The 18,599-nt window shown below is 45.7% G+C and overlaps 1 protein-coding gene across 2 annotated transcripts in view; it reads left to right on the top strand.

Moving 5' to 3' along the window:
- The window catches only part of CHRM2 (cholinergic receptor muscarinic 2), a 175,522-nt gene that overhangs the window by 16,747 nt on the left and 140,176 nt on the right, over nucleotides 1-18,599 (top strand). The window contains exons 1-2 of one of the 2 annotated variants that reach the window (XM_081212072.1): nucleotides 10,281-10,458; nucleotides 11,371-11,529. The gene's annotated coding sequence lies outside the window, so the exon portion shown is untranslated. Of the gene's footprint in view, nucleotides 1-10,280; nucleotides 10,459-11,370; nucleotides 11,530-18,599 lie in introns of those variants that run through there. The other variant, XM_081212073.1, reaches the window with a different exon arrangement.

The raw sequence follows: 18,599 nt of genomic DNA on the forward strand, positions 1-18,599 counted from the left end.
GTCACCTGTGAACAGATGTACTGTACTGAAAAGTGTGCTATTATTACCACAGAACTTTTCCCCAAACATCCCAGCTAGACAGGTGTGTGTGCTTTATTATGTATTTCTAATTGCGTTTATATCCTACTCCCCCCCCCAAGGAATTCAAGATGGCACACCTTGTTCTTTTCCTCCAATTCACAACAACCCTCTGAGGTAGGTCAGGTTGAGAGGCTGGGGCTGGCCCAAGGGCACCCCTTTGCACATCATGGCTGAGTGAGAATTTGAACCGTGGCCTCACAGGTCCTAGTCTGATACTCTAACCATTATTACATCATGCTGGCTGGGTGGAGACAGCTTAAGTCAGGAAAAACTTGAGAGCATTGGAAGCTGCCATATACTGCACCAGATCAGACTATTGGTCAATGTGGCTCAGTATTAACTACACCAGCAGTGAGAAAAAGGTAGCTAGGGATCCACAAAAGACGTACAATTCAAATTAAATAACAGGGTGGCTCTACCAGCTTATTGAGCCTAGGAACTTTTGTGTACCAGAACTGAAGTTTCATACAAATGTCTACTCCTCAATCCAAGCTTTCTTCAGTTCAGCAGCCTAACTAAAGGGGAGAAATGTCCTTTATTTTGCTGTTGGCATTGAGAACCAGAATCCCTTACTAATCTATTGCCAGCCAGCCATACCCTGTTCTTTCATTTTAACTGTACCTGGTTCCAGTTGGTAGACCTCAGAGTTCTAGTGAAAAATCTAGCTAAATCCAACAAACCTGAAGTCAGCCCACCCCTTGTCTACACTGACTGCCTTTGGCTCTACAGGGTTTTAGGCTGTTTCCCAGCTCTAACTAGAAATGTTGGAATTGCACCTCCGGCATGCAAAGCAGGTGCTCTGCTACTGAGCTACGATGAACAAAAATACTGCAAGTAATCAAACTATTCCAGATCATCACTGAAGTGCTTTTATGATTCATGTGTGAAAATGCTCTGCAGCAATGAGCGTAATTAAATCCAAAGTGGTTGTTGCTTTGTACCTACACAGTAACACGGCACAGGCAAAAGTCTGAAATTTGGTGCGGATGGGGAATGATGTGGCATTTTGGCAAAGGATGACAGCTCAGCAGTGCAGTACATCTTTTGCATGAGGAAGGCCCCTGGCTCAGTCCCTGGCATCTCCGGTTAGGGCAAGGAAAGACCCCCATCTGAAAACCTAGAAAGGTGCTGCCAGTCAGTGCACCTGAACTAGATGGACCAGTGAGAGAAGGCAGTTCCCTATATTCCTGCATTTTTGGAAGGCCGTGCCTTAAGGATGACAGCATCTCAGTACTGCATCTAGAAGAGTTTGTATGTGAGCCCATACAAAATATTCTTCCTCGAGTCCCAAGTTGTCCTGAACCCCCTGGCCTACCTTGCAGCAAGTCAGTAGAATGCCAAGTCCAATGTCCAATGGTTAATCCACTCCAGCAAAGTCCAAAATCCAAAGGTCAGGAAATGCAATCCAGGGTAAAGCCAAGTCTTAAGTCTAACAGCCATGGAAGATAGTCAAACCCAAAACATAGTCCTGTAGAGGTCCTGGAGCATCCAAGCAGAGGTCCATCAACATGGGCAGTTGAGCAGACAGCACCTCAGCTCTACTTTGCCTGCTGATTGCCACATCTGGGCTTGATGAAGCATGTGATCCTCACCTGTTCCAAGCCTACTGCAGCTGAGGAATCACACACCTCCTCCCAGAGCTGGTGAGCTTCATCTGGCCATCTAGGGAGCTGGGCTATGGGCCCTTCCTTGCCTCAGTTTCCCTATGCCTCAGAGCCCACCGTATTCAAGGATACCAGGTTCTGGTGATGGGTCCTGCTGCTCTGGTTCCTGTGCACTGACCCCCATTCCCCTGCCATCCTCCGTTACCCTGTGAGTACTTCCTTCCCCACCCTGTGCTTAACTGGTGTGTCCCAGTCCTGGCTACACCCCTTGCCAGGATCCTCTTCCTCCTCCCTATCCTCCTACCAGTTCACGATACAAGTTTCCACTGCTTGTATCTGGATCAGGATAACTTTCCAAAGTCACAAAGTGTGCAGCTTCATGGGTTGGGAGAGGCAATGTCTTAGGACACCTCTCATTTGAGACATCTGCATTGCAATCTTATGTGTGGGTGCTCAGAAGTAAGCCTAACAAGTGAAACAAGCTTATCTCCCTGGAGGGAAAAAAGATCTATATAGCATTATTTCCAGGTACAATTAGCTAGATTAAAATAAATCTGCAGCTCCTCTAGCATGTTTACTTGGGCTAATGCCATCCAGCTTGAGAAGACTTGCTTCAGGGAAGGTAAGTTTTGGATGGGATTGTTGGCGTGCAATATGCTGATTTCCTTTCAAAGATCTAAGATGAGGGTGGATCACCATTTGCAGCTCAAGGGATGCCTTCCCTCTGAGGCGACCTTACAAGAGACGGGTGGGGCAAGAGACAAAAGAAGGCAGGGCAATGAATGTATTTTTTTTACCTTTGTACCTATTTTCCACACATAGTCACCCCCCCCCCCTTTATGCAGACAAGCAATAAGCATTATCAGAGTTTAAGGACATGGGGTGGGTAGGTGTGAAAGTGAGGGATGTAACCTGGGGACAGAGTGGAGATGGTCTGGTGACAATTCTGAGGAAACGCAGAAGAGGACCACATTTGGCCCATGAGCCAGCATTTCGCCATCCCTGATCTAACACAATGGACAAACTAAATTCATTTTATCCCATCTGTGATATAGATATATTGCATTGCCACCATAGTGGTGGTCTACTCAAGAGTAGCATGTCCCACCACCAGGTACCCTTTCGCTGATGTAAGGTGGTGATTTCTGTCAAAAGACGGAGGCAAGAAGTTCACGGGCCACTTGCTGGCCATCTCCGATTCAAATAAAGGTTACTATTTCTTTATCTAGCTGCATGCCTTTTCATGTTGCCCCTTCAAACAGAGGCTCCATTGAAGCTGTAAAGCTATGCAGGGTCTCCACAGCCCCTGTGTGCTCTAAATAAATGCCATTCAATGGAGGGGATTCTTGGGAGTCAGTTTTATTTCAAATAACATGCCGTAAAAAAGGGAGAGTAGACCAAACCAACACAACAAATGCTTTATGTTTATATCTAGCTCACTCCTCCGCCAAAATGGCCAATTCCCTAAAGCCAAGTAAAAGCTTCTTTCAGTCTAATGACTATTAATTAAAATGGAATGGTTTTCACCCAAGGAGAATTAACTGTTGTTTGCCAAAATGGATCTCCTCACCCTAATTCGTTTGTCGGGGTGCCAAGAAGGCAGGCTTCATGAATATTTCAGCACAAGGAAGGGTTTTCAGAAAAGCCTCCACTGGATTAAGGAGCCATAACATATTATTCCCCACACTTCTCCCTACCCAGAGGGGTCAAATATTCTGTAGGAAAAACCCTGCTGAATCAGACCAAAGGTCTAGGACCAAAGCCCACATCTGCCCCCCCCCAATATCACTCTTTCTCCCATCACTGTGGTGACAGTAGTAAGTACATCAGTCCACTCATGATGGGGGGCTATTAAGGGCATCTAGCCCAAGGCCCCCTCCCCTGAAGCCATTGCTTATCTAGCAACCCATGACCCTCCAGATGTTGTTGGACTCCATCATCCTTGACCATTGGTCATGCTGGCTGCAGCTGATGGGACATGGAGTTTGATAGTAGCTAGAAGGCCACAGGTTCCTCAGTCCTGGTCTAGTTCTTGGCTTATTCACACATTGCAATGAACACACGTACAAGTGCTTGTGTGGAAGAGTGGACACTTAAGGATTTACACACCTCAGCTATTTGTGCATACAGGTTCACAGATTATATATGCATTGAAGGTAACATGGGAGCACCTTCGATGTTAAGTTCCCCTCTTCCATCACCACCACACTAGGTACTAGTGAACTCAGAGTTACCTTTGACTAAGCATTTTTAGGATGGGTTAAGACCCATCATGCCTTAAAATGTCACTTGGCATCTGCTCTTTGAATTTTGTGTTTCTTGATCAAAACAGGTATTTCCCACCAAATTAGGAAGATGTTCTTGTTTTTAGATTCATTTTTCTGCCTCAAATTCATCCTTATATCTCACACTTTCCAAGACCAAATGACTGACAAGGACAAATGTTCATCAGACTTGTGGGCACTAGAGACACAGACTCTTTTCAGTGGTGGCCCCATATCTCTGACACTCTTTCCAAAGTAAAATATGTACAACCCCTCTTTTAGCTTTTAAAATAATATTACAAACTTTTGTGTGTGTTTCAGTCCATTGTTTTCTGGGTAAGAAGTGTGTGCTGGGCTTTTAAATGTAGCTGCTTTTGGTTTTGTAATTGAGTTTTTTAAGTGTTATATTGCTTTAATTATGCTTGCAAGCTACTATGAGAAAGCATTGTTTAATAGAAATGTCTTAAGTAAATGAATAAAATTGATTGGGAGATGATTCAGGATAGACTGAGCAGAGTACGATTTTCCACATAATATACTCAATGGAAACCACAGGCACAAGAAAAAAAACTGCCTCGGCTAGTACACTTGAAGGAGTGTCTCCACCCCCATCATTTAGCCTGGACACTGAGGTCCAGTTCCAAGGGCCTTCTGGTGGTTCCCTCCCTGTGAGAAGTGAGGTTACAGGGAACCAGGCAGAGGGCCTTCTCGGTAGTGGCACCCTCCCATCAGATGTCAAAGAAATAAATAACTATCTGACTTTTAGAAGACATCTGAAGGCAGCCCTGTTTAGGGAAGTTTTTAATGTTTGATGTTTTATTGTGTTTTTAATATTCTGTTGGGAGCTGCCCAGAGTAGCTTGGGAAACCCAGCCAGATGCGTTGGGTATAAATAATATTTATTTATTTATTTAAGCCACCAGCTTAGATGGCTTTGAAAGGAGACTAGACAAGGACTTAGAGGATAGGTGTGTCAGTGGATCATGGTAGTGATAATAGTCAGCAATATGTAGCTGCATATTTTTGGAGGCTTTGTGCTTCTGAAGGGCAGGGGAGAAATTATGGGAGAGGGCTACTGTTAGAGGCTACTGTTAGAGGCAGAAGGGCTGTTCACATGTTACCCATGCACACAAAGAGTTGAACTGTACACTCATACAGCCATTCACATGCACCGTTTAGCAAATGTACAATCTGTGTACAAGAGCTGAGCTGTATAAATCAAGTAGTGTACAGTCTTTCACATAAATACTTATGTATCTTGTACATTTCAATATACCCCCAGATATTTTGATCAGGGAGATAATAGCATGTCCCAAGGAGTTAATTACTCATGAGGACCAGTATCGCCACTCAAAATAATTCTGTGGAGGATCCTGCCCCTTTTGGAATTTCTAACTTGATGAACTCATTTTTTCCCCCCATGCTGCCTTCAACATGGTCTCCACTAAACGCAACCACTTATGCACAAGTTTGTGATGGACAATATGGAGAAGAAACTGACAATAGGTTTATTGAAAATACCAGCAGCAGCCCATTCATTTGGCTGGCCCTTTGTTGTTGTTATTTAGTCATTTAGTCGTGTCCGACTCTTTGTGACCCCATGGACCAGAGCACGCCAGGTACTCCTGTCTTCCACTGCCTCCCACAGTTTGGTCAAACTCATGTTGGTAGCTTCGAGAACACTGCCCAACCATCTCGTCCTCTGTTGTCCCCTTCTCATTGTGCCCTCAATCTTTCCCAGCATCAGGGTCTTTTCCAGGGAGTCTTCTAGGTAAAGTGAACCAGCTGCCTCAAGCATTGAATGCTGAGAGACAGAGACAATAGCAGCCTCTCTCTCCACACACACATGGATAAGATCAGGCAACATAATTCCCCATGGGTAAATATAACAAATTGAGATGGAAGGATCTTTGAGTTTGAGTTCTCCTAGTTTCTCATTTTTTTTTCAATCTTAAACTCAGTTCTCCACAATTCTACAATAATTTGTGATTTATTTTTAATCTTTATGAAAATTCTTCATTGTTTTAGTGCAAATTTCTCCCAACAAACACATTTTTGTATGCAGTTTTGACACACATTTTGCAAGCAGTGGTATATTTTGTATGCTATTTCCTCTAATATATTTATTTTATGCCCACTTTTACCTCATATATGATTATTATTTTTAGAACATTGGTTGGAGAATTGCATCATAAAATTCAGATAACTGCAAATGTTGAAGTATGGCAGTGTTGTAGTTTTCATATTATTTCAGAAAGTATGGATATGATAGACTTACCTTTAAATATGAAGTGAATTTCTCCCCCAACCCTAGTAACAAAGAGGGGGCCAAAGTATTACAATCCCATGGAACGTACTGTCATCTAGGAAAATATTTATCTCTGGCTTCACCTAAATTATTTGAGATTATAGAGGGGGAAGGATATCTTCAGCCCTATGAGAAGAACAAGCATAGTAATGTGGATTGTGTTTCTTCTACTTAATGATCTTACTTAAAATGCTGCTTCAAAACTAATTCTGTGCATGTTCAGGGCAGAGGAACCAGCAAAAATTATTTGGTCGATGACCTGTGGCTCTGGGTACCCACAAACAATGCATGATTTTTGATTGTTGGACATCACCAGCTACGATTCAAAGAAATGTTGACCCTGTACATATTCCTTGGAATTTAATTAATCATTGTTCAGAATCTCCACATTGTGCCATCCTGCAGCAACAAAATTCAAAGGATTCTGTATGTGAATAGATTTCCTGATTAAAAGAAACAAAAGAGAATTACAAAGGGGCAGACCATCAGATTCATTTGTGTGTTGAAATGTGATGGTTATATATCATGTGTAAAGAGGTGTTAAATTGCTTGGAACTGGAAAGTCCAACGCTTTCATTTCCCCAAAGCAGATTTACGCCTACAGTCTACCATGATTTTCTGGCAAAGTTTGCCAATTTGATCAATTAAATAAAGACATGGCATTTGCCCACTATGTAAATATTCTAAGTTCAATATTCAAGGTTAAATCTCATTATCAGAACCATCATAGGTTATGCGAGGGTAGTTAAAACAAACTTTCCTATTTTCCTAGACAGAAAAATATGGTATATTGGCTCCGAGGCTTCTAGCATTAACATATGGACAAATATACAGAGTCTCTTTCCAAGTGTTTCTGGAGCTTGTGTTTTGACCTGCAGTACTTTGGCCTCTCTAAGTTGCTGAACTCACAGTGCTTAGTTCTATACCCACCTCCCGCATTTAATTCTTCACTCCCCCCCTCCATCTTCATCCCAGGGGGAAGATTTGTTCTGAACCAATCCTTACTCAGCTCCTATCAGCTCCCTCTTCCCCCCTGTAATCAGTTTAAAAGCTTCTCTGACACTTAAAAGATAAAATAATAATTTTAAGCACCAGCAGTCTGGTTCCATCACAGTTCAACTAGAGCCTGTACAGGTCCAGCTTGTTCTCAAATGTTCCTCAGTGCCAGCAAATCCAAATCCCTCCTGACACTGTCTTCTCATCCACCCACTAAGACCTCAAAGCTGCACTGTTTAGCTGGCCTTGTAGGTGGAACTGGGAGCATATCAGAGAAAGCTACCTTGGAAGCCCTGGCTTTAAGCACCCTATGCAGAAACCTACATTTTGCTTCCAGGACATCACAACTATATTTCCCCATAATGTTGATGCCAACATGCATCATGACCACCGAGTCCTCCACTATCAGGCACAATGGACGACACAACATCCATAACTTTTGCACCAGATAGGCAATTCACCCTGCAGTCCGCATGGCCATCACACACCCATCTATGTTCCTACTGATCAAATCTCCTGCCACCAGGATTCCTTCACACGCTGGAGAAGAATCCTCAGCACAAGATGGAATGAGTCCCTTCTAAGGAACCATTTCCCTCTACCTCAGAGTGACACCCTCCTTCTCTGAGTCTCCTCTTCTCCCTGACAGCAGGGAAGCCATCACTGTAGAAGTGGGACACTGCTATGTCTCTGAAGGTCTCACCCACCAACCTCTTTGCCTCTCTCAGCTTCTACAGGTCTGCCCTCTGGCCCCCAGGGAACACATTTCTTCCTGTAGAGTCTTTGCGCTGAGGACAGACCTACAACTTCTGTCCAACATGCAGATAGTCACAGATGTGAAGTATACTGCTGGCTTTCTACTTGCATAACTATTGTGTGGGGTTTTTTTGTAGCTTATTGAATAACTTAGGTTTGGTTTAGGTCAAGGAACGGAGGGTTGCAATAGTGTGCCTTGGCCTCTTATGCTGCTGCTGCTGCTGCTGCTGCACTAGCTTGGTATTTAACTCACCCGGATACTTTGTAGGGTAGGACAGAGACACTTTGGGCTCCCTGTAGCTGAAGGAGTTGAGGAAGGTACCAACCAGAGCATTTGTGTGAAAGGTACAGTAAGAATGTTTGCTGTGCACAGGGTTGCATCTATCATCTATCTATCTATCTATCTATCTATCTATCTATCTATCTATCTATCTATCATCTATCTATCATCTATCTGAACGGCATAGGTGGCTGGGACACAATTCAAGCTCTCCTTAAATCCTCAAATGGTTTGGGACCCAAATACCTGATGGGCAAAGCAGCCTGCCCATGCCTTAAGGTCCCCAGAGGGGGCCTTTTCCAAGTTTCCATCATCTAAGGCAGACTTCCCCAACCACACTGGCAGAGGCTGATGGGAGCCGAAGCCACCCAAGTCAGTAGAACACCAGGCTGCAGAAGGTTTAATCTACTGGAGCGAGCCTTCTCTGTAGCACTATTTGGGTTGTGGAATGCTCTATACCCACCTCACCACCCCAAATGACACTGTAGTCTTTTTGGCACCAGGCTTGTTTGCCAGGATACTTTTTTTTAGAGTTTTGGTGGTGAATTCTGAACCTCATCTGCTTGTTGCCTCGGTTTCTGAACCTCATCTGCTTGTCTGCCTCGGTTTCTGTTTCTGTTGCTGCTGCATGAGTGTTTTATTTCTAACACCCCATCCTTGTATCTGCATGCATGAAGGGCCAGTTTATAAATATTTTTAAAGAAATGAATAAGAACTCTGCACATGCCCAGAATGTAAGAACATAATAATAATAATAATAATAATAATAATAATAATAATAATAATAATAATAATTTATTTGTACCCCGCCCATCTGGCTGGGTTTCCCCAGCCACTCTGGGCGGCTTCCACAGAAACCAAAAAACACTAAAATATCATACATTAAAAGCTTCCCTGAATAGGGCCGCCTTAAGATGTCTTCTGAATGTCAGGTAGTTGTCCATCACCTTGACATCCGATGGGAGGGCATTCCACAGGGCGGGCGCCACCACCGAAAAGGCCCTCTGCCTGGTTCCCTGTAGCTTCGCTTCTCGCAATGAGGGAACCGCCAGAAGGCCCTCGGCGCTGGACCTCAGTGTCCGGGCAGAACGATGGGGGTGGAGACGCTCATTCAGGTATACTGGGCCGAAGCCGTTTAGGATCAGGAGCCCTGCTGGATCAGGCCCAAGGTCCATCTGGTCCAGCATCCTGTTCTCACTGATGCCTATAGGAAGCCCTCAAGGAGGACTTGAGTGAAACTGCCCCCCTCCATTCATTTCTCCAATCCTCTGTTTAAGCCACCCAAGTCCGTGGCCATCACTGCTCCTGCGGGAGTGAGTTCCATAGTTTAACTACCTTAGGGTGAATAATTCCTTTTCCCTGCTCTGAATCTTCCCACATTCGGCTACACGGGATGTCCAGGCAGTGGCGTAGCGTGGGTTGTCAGCACCCGGGGCAAGGCAAGTAATTTGCGCCCCCTAACCCGTGGATTTGCGCCCCCTAACCCTAACCCCCAGATGTTGCGCCCGGTGCGGCCGGCCCCCCTGCACCCCTACGCTACGCCACTGTGTCCAGGAGATCTGGCGTTCTGAGAGAGGGAGAAAAACTTCTCTCTATCCACTTTCTCCCCAAACTGTACAAAATTTCATACACCTCTATCATGCACCCCTTGAAGCCAAGGTGTCGGGAAATCTGGAGAAGGAGCACTTTCTTGGGGAGGCGGTGAACAGGTCCAAAGAAACAAAGAGAAACAAAATGGATCTCCGATGTGAAAATCTGAGATTCTTCCCCACCCGCCCGCGCGCGCTTCCCCTGTTTTTGTTTGGGTGTTTAAATGGGGGTGGTGGTGCGGTTGGAAAGCCAACCTACCCCCCCTTCCCTTCGGAAGTGGCGCCGAATCAGCGAGCAGCGCCACGGCCATTGGAGGAGCCGCGTCTAATCCCGTCCGCGGGAGACAAAAGCGCCCCGCACGCCAGCGCCTGCCGGCTGCTTGCTCGCTCCCCGTCTCCGTCCCCTTCCCCTTCGCACTCCGCCTCCGAGCGTCGCGACTGGCGCGCAGTCGAAAACAGCCAAGCCCGGGCGAAGCTGGCCAGCCGGCAGCCGCCGCTCCGGAGCTCCGCCCGCAACTCCCATGCCGAGGAGGCGAGATCCTCGACGGGGTCACCGCCTGGGCGCTCGCTCTCCTGCCAAGGTGGAAGCGCGTCTCCTGCTCGTGGGGAACTTTGGGGGAAGGGAAGGGGAGGAATCCGGGAGACAAGCATCATTATAGCCATTTATTATTTATTTATCATTTGTCATCATCATCAGTATTTCTGCATAAGGGACTCCTGCTATTTGGGTTGATCATGCCTGATTTTTCTAAGTCTCTCCTAGCTCGGGGTGGTGGTGGTGTTTATGTGGCTTGTGTGCCTTTGGAAAGCGGTTTCAATTCGGAGTGGGGCTGCAACGAGCGGCGCCAATTCGAGAGCGGGGTGCGTGGGTAGCTGCTGCCCCGCGGCCGACAGGGTTTTTTTTTTTTTTTTTTTTTTGGCTGATGGCAAGGCGAGATGCCTCGGGTTTGAGGAAGACAGGACCTCGGGTGGCTTGCCTGGGCGCGGGCGCGCGCACAGCGCGATCCACAAGCCTGGTGTAAAGGAGAGGGCTTCTCTTGGAATCGATCGGGACTGGGAGCAGAGTCTTCGGGCGAAACTGGCGTGAGCACCGAGCTGTGAGTTCGAGTTCGTGAAGCGGGATGGGAATCCGGGACCGCTGCTTAAACTAAGACGAGGGATTCGAGGGCGAGTCCTATATAGATTCTTATTGGAGACAGGCTTCCAGCGTTTGTGGGGGTTTAAATATTGGCTCAGGTAAGCCGAGGATCGAGCGGTGGTTGTTGTCTGTGGCATGATGAGCTAGCGGCTTTCCTCGCTTTCTAGCTGTGCAGCAAGATCCTGTGCACGTACGGCTTACTCTTAGGGAAAGAGCCACTGAGTTCACTTAGGTTTACTCACGCAAGTCGGCATGCCTAGGACTGCAGCCAGCGCTCGTCTCTCTCCACCTCCTCTACAGCCCCAACTAATGTGTTTTTCATCCTCCTCCTCCCCCCACCCCCCTTTTTGGAAAGATATGGAAGAACAAGATACCGAGGCTACCGCTGGATTCTGACTCTTCCGCCGTCGCCTTCCTTCACCATCTCGCTCCCAGCTTTCTGTGGACTTCCCGATTTGCTGAAAATCTGCAACAGTGTGGAAAAGGAATGAAACTTCTTGAAACTGGATTACAGGTAGGAGGAGATTCCCCCCTGAAAAAAAGTTATTGCGATTTATCTACTGTTTATCTTGCATTTATCTCCTAAACCCTTTGCTCCCCACCCAGTTCCTGTTTCCAAATTCATGAGGACTGCAGGCTTGACTTTAGAAATTTTTCCAGGTTCAATCGTCTGGTGAAACAGGGCTATTTCTACATGAAACAAGAGCAAATCTCCTCAAAATAATGCATTCCTACTCCAGGTAGGCTGGAGTAGCTCCAAAATAGGTAGGGTGGCGGTAAATAGTTGTAGCATTTTAAAGACCAGCAGATTTATTATGGTATAAGCTTTGCGGACTAGAGTTTGCGTCATCTCCGCCAAGTTCTTTTGGCTTGTGGGGCTAACGTTGCAATCCTGTATCTACTTACTGGGAGTCAGTGTCAGTTAACTCAAGGGGCTTGCTCCGTTGAGTCCTGTCTCACAGACGCAGGCAGGAAGGCCAAGGAATATGCTTTGCGTATTTTATTTCAAAAAATGGATTGCTGAAAGAGCAAAGTTTGGGATCAGGGTGGTCTGAAAAAAGGAGGGGTGATCCCTTATCAGGAAGATTACAGGACTGGAGATGGGGGGAAACAGGATGGTGGAATGGGGACAATGCAGCCTGGCTGGTATTAAACACTTTTCAACTTCCTTGATCCCATTGCTAAGACTGTTCAGCCAGAACCAATTTGAGAATATTTGGAAGTAAGTGCTGGAGTTTGCTTCCTACTAGCAAATTTAGTTCGTGCATTTTAGGACCACTGCATTAAAAGCACCTCATGTCAGAAAAATTGTACTCATAGTTTGCCTGGCATTCTAAGCAAGGGCTCTTGAGTTCTAGATGAGCACAATTGAGGATGTAGTCCTATACATCCTTATATGAGACTAAGCCTCACCAAAGTCAGCTTCACCTGCTTCTGAGTAGACCTATTTAGGATTGTAGTATTTGTAGGAAAGGTCCATGCTAGAGTACATATTTTGCATGCAGAAGATCCCGGGTCCAGTTCTTAGTACCATCAGTTACAGAAGGGCTGGGAATGGCCTCAGTCCCAGTTCCCGAACAGCCACCTCCAGTTCAAATAGACAGCACAAGGGTAGGTGAACCAATGGTTAGAGTCACTCTAAGGCAGCTTCAGATGTTCCCAGTAGGAAAATCAGGTGCAGAATTCAGTGGAGTGGAGGAAGAGTAGCCAACCACAGGAGATTGTGCTATCATTGCATTTTCAGAAAAATATAATTTGTGTAGTAGTGGGTTTCCCCCTTTCCCACCTTTGATCACTTTTTAAGCAAGCCAATTTTCCATCTGGGTTGAATTTGCCCATGTAAGTAGTCTTGCTTGCGAAAGAAATAGGTAGAAGCCTAGGTTGAAGGGACCTCAGAGGTCATCTACCCCAACCCCTGCTCAATGCAGGATCTGCAATGCAGGGTGTTACTACAGCATCCTTGACAGATGACCACCCAGCCTTTGCTTAGATAAGCAAAGGAGAGACCCATCACCTTTTAAGGCAGCTTTAGCGCTTCCTAATATTTAGCAGAAAGATTGTACTGGATGAGATTCACATGCCGCTAATGGAGTTTAAGAGAAGATACCTCTCTGCAGGGGGGTGGGGGGTGACAGTCAATAGGACCAGAGATGTATCAGTGGAAGGAAGGAAGGGACAAAGTCTCTGGACCACTCTACAGGCTACAACCAAAAGCTCCTCTTGTATGAATGACATTTATGCATGCCAAGTATACTTCTAAAGGGTGGATTGGCAAAGGCTTAGAGAAGTATAAGGACAGCATCATAGTGGTAAATTCTGAAGTGTAGCAATCCTTGTGACTGAGCTCCTGCACCCATGTCCCTTCTAAAATATTAGGACAAAAACAAACTTTTGCCTAAATGCTGACATGATGATTTCAGTGCTAAGGCAGTTTTATTTATTCTTCCCCTGCTCCCACTTTGCTAAACATTCAGCCCGACGAAGAGTTGTGAGAAGCTCAAAAGGTTGCTTACTATTTTGTGATGCTTTTAGTTGGTCCTCATAAAGAGATCTTGGAATCTTTCAAAGCAACAGTGGTGGTTTAAACATGTAGCCATGCATGCTAGCGTAATCTACGTTTCCCTCTGTTTGGTGCATTTCACTTGGGGGTGGGGGACGACTTCATTTGGCAGGGGGTTAGCGATTAACACCCCAAGAGACTTCGTCATTGTCTCTGCTCTTAAATAAGTGGTGGCGCTTTGTCCCTGCCTGTCCGTAATCTACTGCACCACTGTGTGGTTTGGCAGGGGGAGCTTCTCAGGTTCTAAGAACAGGTATCTGGGGAAATTGCAGGCGGGAGACTGGAAAGAGATGGAATTCTGTGTCTAGAGGAAACTTGACTCCTTTCTCCCATCCTACCTCATCTGCCTTTGTAATGCTCATTCTGTAAGATACTGCCCAGTGTCCAATAAGACTGCTGGCCCACCTAGCGCAATATTATCTTCACTGCCTGGCAGTGGTTTCCCAGGGGTCTTTCCCCAGACCTTTCTGGAGCTGCCAGGGTTTGGACCAGGGACCTTCTGCATGCAAAGCTGATGTTCTGATACTGGGCTATGGCCCTTACCCACCCCAATATACAGTAGATCACCTGCCAGGGCTTCCTCAACTATATGATGCATGGGTATTGCTCCGTTCAGGTGAACAGCACTAGCTTGCAAGCATCCCACTTGCATACCAATTTTAAAGGCGCTTGCTCTGGGATAATAGGCTTGAGGACTGTAATCATGTGCTTCCTCTTATGATGCACCATCAGCACAGAGCTGAGGAGAGGGGGCAAAGGACTAGAGTGCCTTCCAGAGCAAGAAGGCATAGGCCAGGTCTCCCTCCTTGTGTTTGATTTCAGATTTAATTCAGCCAAGGAAATTATTTCTATTTCTTTTTTGGTTCCTTGCCAGTGAAGCATTGGTTAATGTTGAGCAGCTATGCCATTTGTGGGTTTCTCCCATATTTCCTTAAGAATGATTTCTTAGAGAGAGTCTTCTTGCCTAGAGTACATTTCCTCTGCCCCAGTGTGCATGCAGTTTTGAAGGCATGTATCGTTTAAATGTGGTAGATGAAAATCCTTTAATCCTTTAATCCATGCCCATTCTGAGACCATGGGTGATCCAGTCCATTTCTCCTGATGCAAAGAGTTTTGTTTTTAAAAATTATCTTTGGTGAAATTTTGGGATGTTGATGGAAAATGGCAAATGTTCCAACCAGGAATGTACTGTTCTGCTTGTCCACTCATCAGTAGCAGTACAGAGCTCACAGAAAGCTCACTCCTGGTTTTCCGCATCACAAGATTCCTTAATCTCATCAGCCTAGTATAGGGGTGTGTGTGTGTGTGTGTGTGTGTGTGTGTTGTTGCTGTTGTTGTTGCATAACTACTGCAAACTAATCTTAGGTCTACCAATAGATCCCAATCTATCATCCTTGAAGCTCTCACTGCAAACCACTCAGAGATCTCCCAGTAGATCTCCTACCACCCCCCTTGCAGATCTACTGCTGACCATTTGAAGACCTACCAATAGGTCCCAGTTTCTACCATTTGGCCACTCCCACACTTAGGGAATTCTGCTTTGGGGCAGTGTGGCCGTCACCGGTTAGTATTTCATCCCCTGTCCCCTTCGTGTTAGAGAAATCCTCCCACTTTTTCCACGCTGCAGCTGCTGTTGCACAAACTGAAAACCTTCAGCACATTTGCAAGACGGGGGAGAAAAAAATAGTCCATTTGTTCCAAATGCCAAAGCAGCCCTCAGCCCAGGAAGCTGTTGTATGTGTTGGAAGAAGGAGTGGCTGGTTCTTAAAATAATAATTTGGGGGGGGGGGAATGCTCCTCGTCGCTGCAAAGAAGTTTTATTTATCCTCTGTTCGTCATCAGAAAGCTGGTTCCATCTGAATATGTCTTGAGGTCTGGGGGTGGGGGTAGCCCTCAAATTAAATGCTGCCGTGGAGCTTCTACCCCCCTCTCCCTGCTTAATGGGGAACCTGGTTGCAGTAAATCAAAGATTCACTCATTTGGAGCCTAATTAATCAGCATCCCACTGTAGTGAAACAACGCTTTCTTCCTAATGGAACCTTTGAAACTAGCATGTGGATCACAGCGAGGTCTCCAAGAGACATCAGGAGGGGAAAGCTCTTCAGTGTGAAACACATTTTATTTATGTTTGGCTACTGTGGCTTTCAGCTTTATTCTGAAATGTTTCTGTTTGCCTCTCCCTTGGTCTTCTTCCTCCTTTTTTGCTGCTGAAATGCACAAAGCTCCAAGCCCATGGTCACAGTTCCTTTAATGTGCACTCACAGTGCTGGTTTTTTTAAACCTGCATTCATGTGGCAGTTATCCAAATTGCATATGGATCCTGCGTTTTATTCTAAAATACCACCGTTTGATGCATTGTTTCTCAAACCAGTTTCACGCCAGCTGGAGTCCTCGAGCCATTCCTGATTCCTCTCTAGACAAGGTGTGGACTAGTATAGGGTCAAGACATGCCACCCTGTCAATGTCCCTGGTATGCACACCAACAGAAATGAATCTGACACTAATGAAGCTATGCTGATGTGAACTGCTAGGGGAGAAAGGGCTGTGAAATGCACCGAAAACAAAAACTTTGATGTGCTCAAAAGCAATGATGTGAACACACCCTGGGACATTGGGGTGCCCATGTATTTTGGACTTCAATCACTTTCTGAGTCCCCCAGTAATAAGCAGGTGGAAAAGAGAGAGAGAGAGAAGTTTGGTATGTGAGTGAGTCTTTACTGGCCAATGTGACTGCAGATTTGCATCAGAAATAGTTTTTTTGTTTGTTTACAGCTTGGCATGCAAAAACTGCAGGCAGCTTAAAATCTCTCTCTCTCTCTCTCTGCATGCGTAGTAAAACTGCATCCAAACCCCGTCGCAAATAATAAGAGGTCTTTTAAGATATATATATAATATGGTTTCCTTTTTAATTTCACTTTTTGAGAAGACACAGTAGAAGCATCTGAGACTTTCAGAGACACTCGTCCTCATCTGGGTAAAGGAGGTTTTCCAAATAAAACTTGCTGCTGCTGTGCAACGCTCAATGTACCGAGACAGCTCGAAGACACAGGATAAGACAGAAATCCAGATAGCAGATAAGAAGGGCATCCTTTTGGCTGCTAATGAAACGCACCTTGATGGTTGCATAGGGAGAAATGGGCAGCCGTTCTGTTTCTCCAGCTTTCCCACGGGAGAACACTCAAAACTGCAAGTGAAACATGGCACTGCTGCAACGGACAGCCAAAGCCTCCTGCTAGAGGAATATCACAAAGTGGGACCTGCAACAAAATGTGGCAGAAAATCTTTGCCCACTCATAGGAGTGGTCCTGTTCAGGGTTGCAACTAGCCACCAATGCCTTCAGTGTGGTGTAGTGGTTAGAGCGATGGACTAGGGTCTGGGAGACCAGGGTTCAAATACCCACTTGGCCATGGTTAAGCTCACTAGGCCAGTCACTGCCTCTCAGTCTAACCAGCCCCGTAGGGTTATTTCAGGGATTAAATGAGGAGGGACAGAACCATGTACAGTGGTACCTCGCAAGACGAATGCCTCACAAGACGAAAAACACGCAAGACGAAAGAGTTTTCCGTTTTTTGAGTCGTTCCGCAAGACGAATTTCCCTATGGGCTTGCTTCGCAAGACGAAACGTCTTGCAAGTTCTTGCGAGTTTATTTCCTTTTTCTTAAAGCCGCTAAGCCGCTAATAGCCGTGCTTCGCAAGATGAAAAAACCGCAAGACGAAGAGACTTGCGGAACGGATTAATTCCGTCTTGTGAGGCACCACTGTACACCATCTTGAGCTCTTTGGAGAAAAGGTGGGGTATAAATGAAAAAAAGCAATCTTATAAGCAGCTGAGGCTGCCCCACCAACCTCAGTTTGCACCCACCTGCTTGACTTTATGCTTACTGCCAGTTGAGATGGGGGAATCTGTCTGCCGTTGGCTCTGGCTGCACCTACTGTGGGCCTGTCCGTTAAGGTTGTTGCACGTGGATTCCTTGATTTGGACCTTGTGTAGAGTACAAAATGAATTTGCTTTCCACCACAATAAAGATTTTCAAAGCTTTACTGGAAACAGTCTAAAGATGGTTACAAATAAACTTTGCAAAATACAAAATAGCTCATTGCTCTTAAACATGCAATGTGGTCCCATCTTCTTTTTAGTCCTTGGTGCAGTTCAATAAACTTTCCTCTTTCTGATCCCAGTGGGAGATGCTATGCTTGTTCATCACTCCGGTTTCACTTTCCTGAAGAGAGATTGCAGCTCCTGTTTCTGGTGATGAGTCATCAGTTAGTCTAAAGACTAAAATGGAAATATCCAGCCGCATTCGCCAGAGACAAACCTCTTGCCTGATGGACACCTCTCTGCATAGCATTTTAAATTCAAACATTGAAACAATTACATTTTATGCCTGTTAAACTAATACCTTTAGCACTCCCACCCTACCAGTCCCAAAAGGCACCAGCTAGCACTGATTATAAGCTGTTAAGGGTTCAGACAGGCCAAATCCTTTTCCGCCCCCACTCCCTCCTTCAGTTTTACATCATTCATTTGCAATGGACATAGCGTTCCATTGCTTCTGGACCAAATATGCTTAATCTTCACTGGGCTGCTCTGCGGTGGGTGGAGGATTCCTCCTTGTTGTTTTGTGTGTGTGTGTGTGTGTGTGTTTTACTGTACTGCTTCAAAAAAGCCAGCATTCCCTGAATATGCTGATTTCTCCTTATTAGTTCTCAGTGGCCCCTTTTAATCTCCAGTCCTGTCGGCACTGAGTCTGCCATTAGTGGGGAGAGTGATGTAACAATGCAGATCCCTTGCTCTTCTTTTATGGAGCAACGTATCCCACAATCTCTTCCTCCTTAAGTACCTGAATGCCTCCATCTCACGGTTTATGGCGACATCGCTCCCCTTCCTTCCAATGACACATCTACAACCTTTGGGCTTGCTGTTCCGAGAACATCAGCTTCACTATCCTTTCGGTTACGATGACTGCATTCTGGCTTTTAGTGCTCTTGCTCCACGTAGCCTCCTAAGTGCCCCATGGGCTTT

The sequence above is a fragment of the Podarcis bocagei genome (assembly GCF_964188305.1).
Source record: "Podarcis bocagei genome assembly, chromosome: 10".
Lineage (NCBI taxonomy): Eukaryota > Metazoa > Chordata > Lepidosauria > Squamata > Lacertidae > Podarcis > Podarcis bocagei.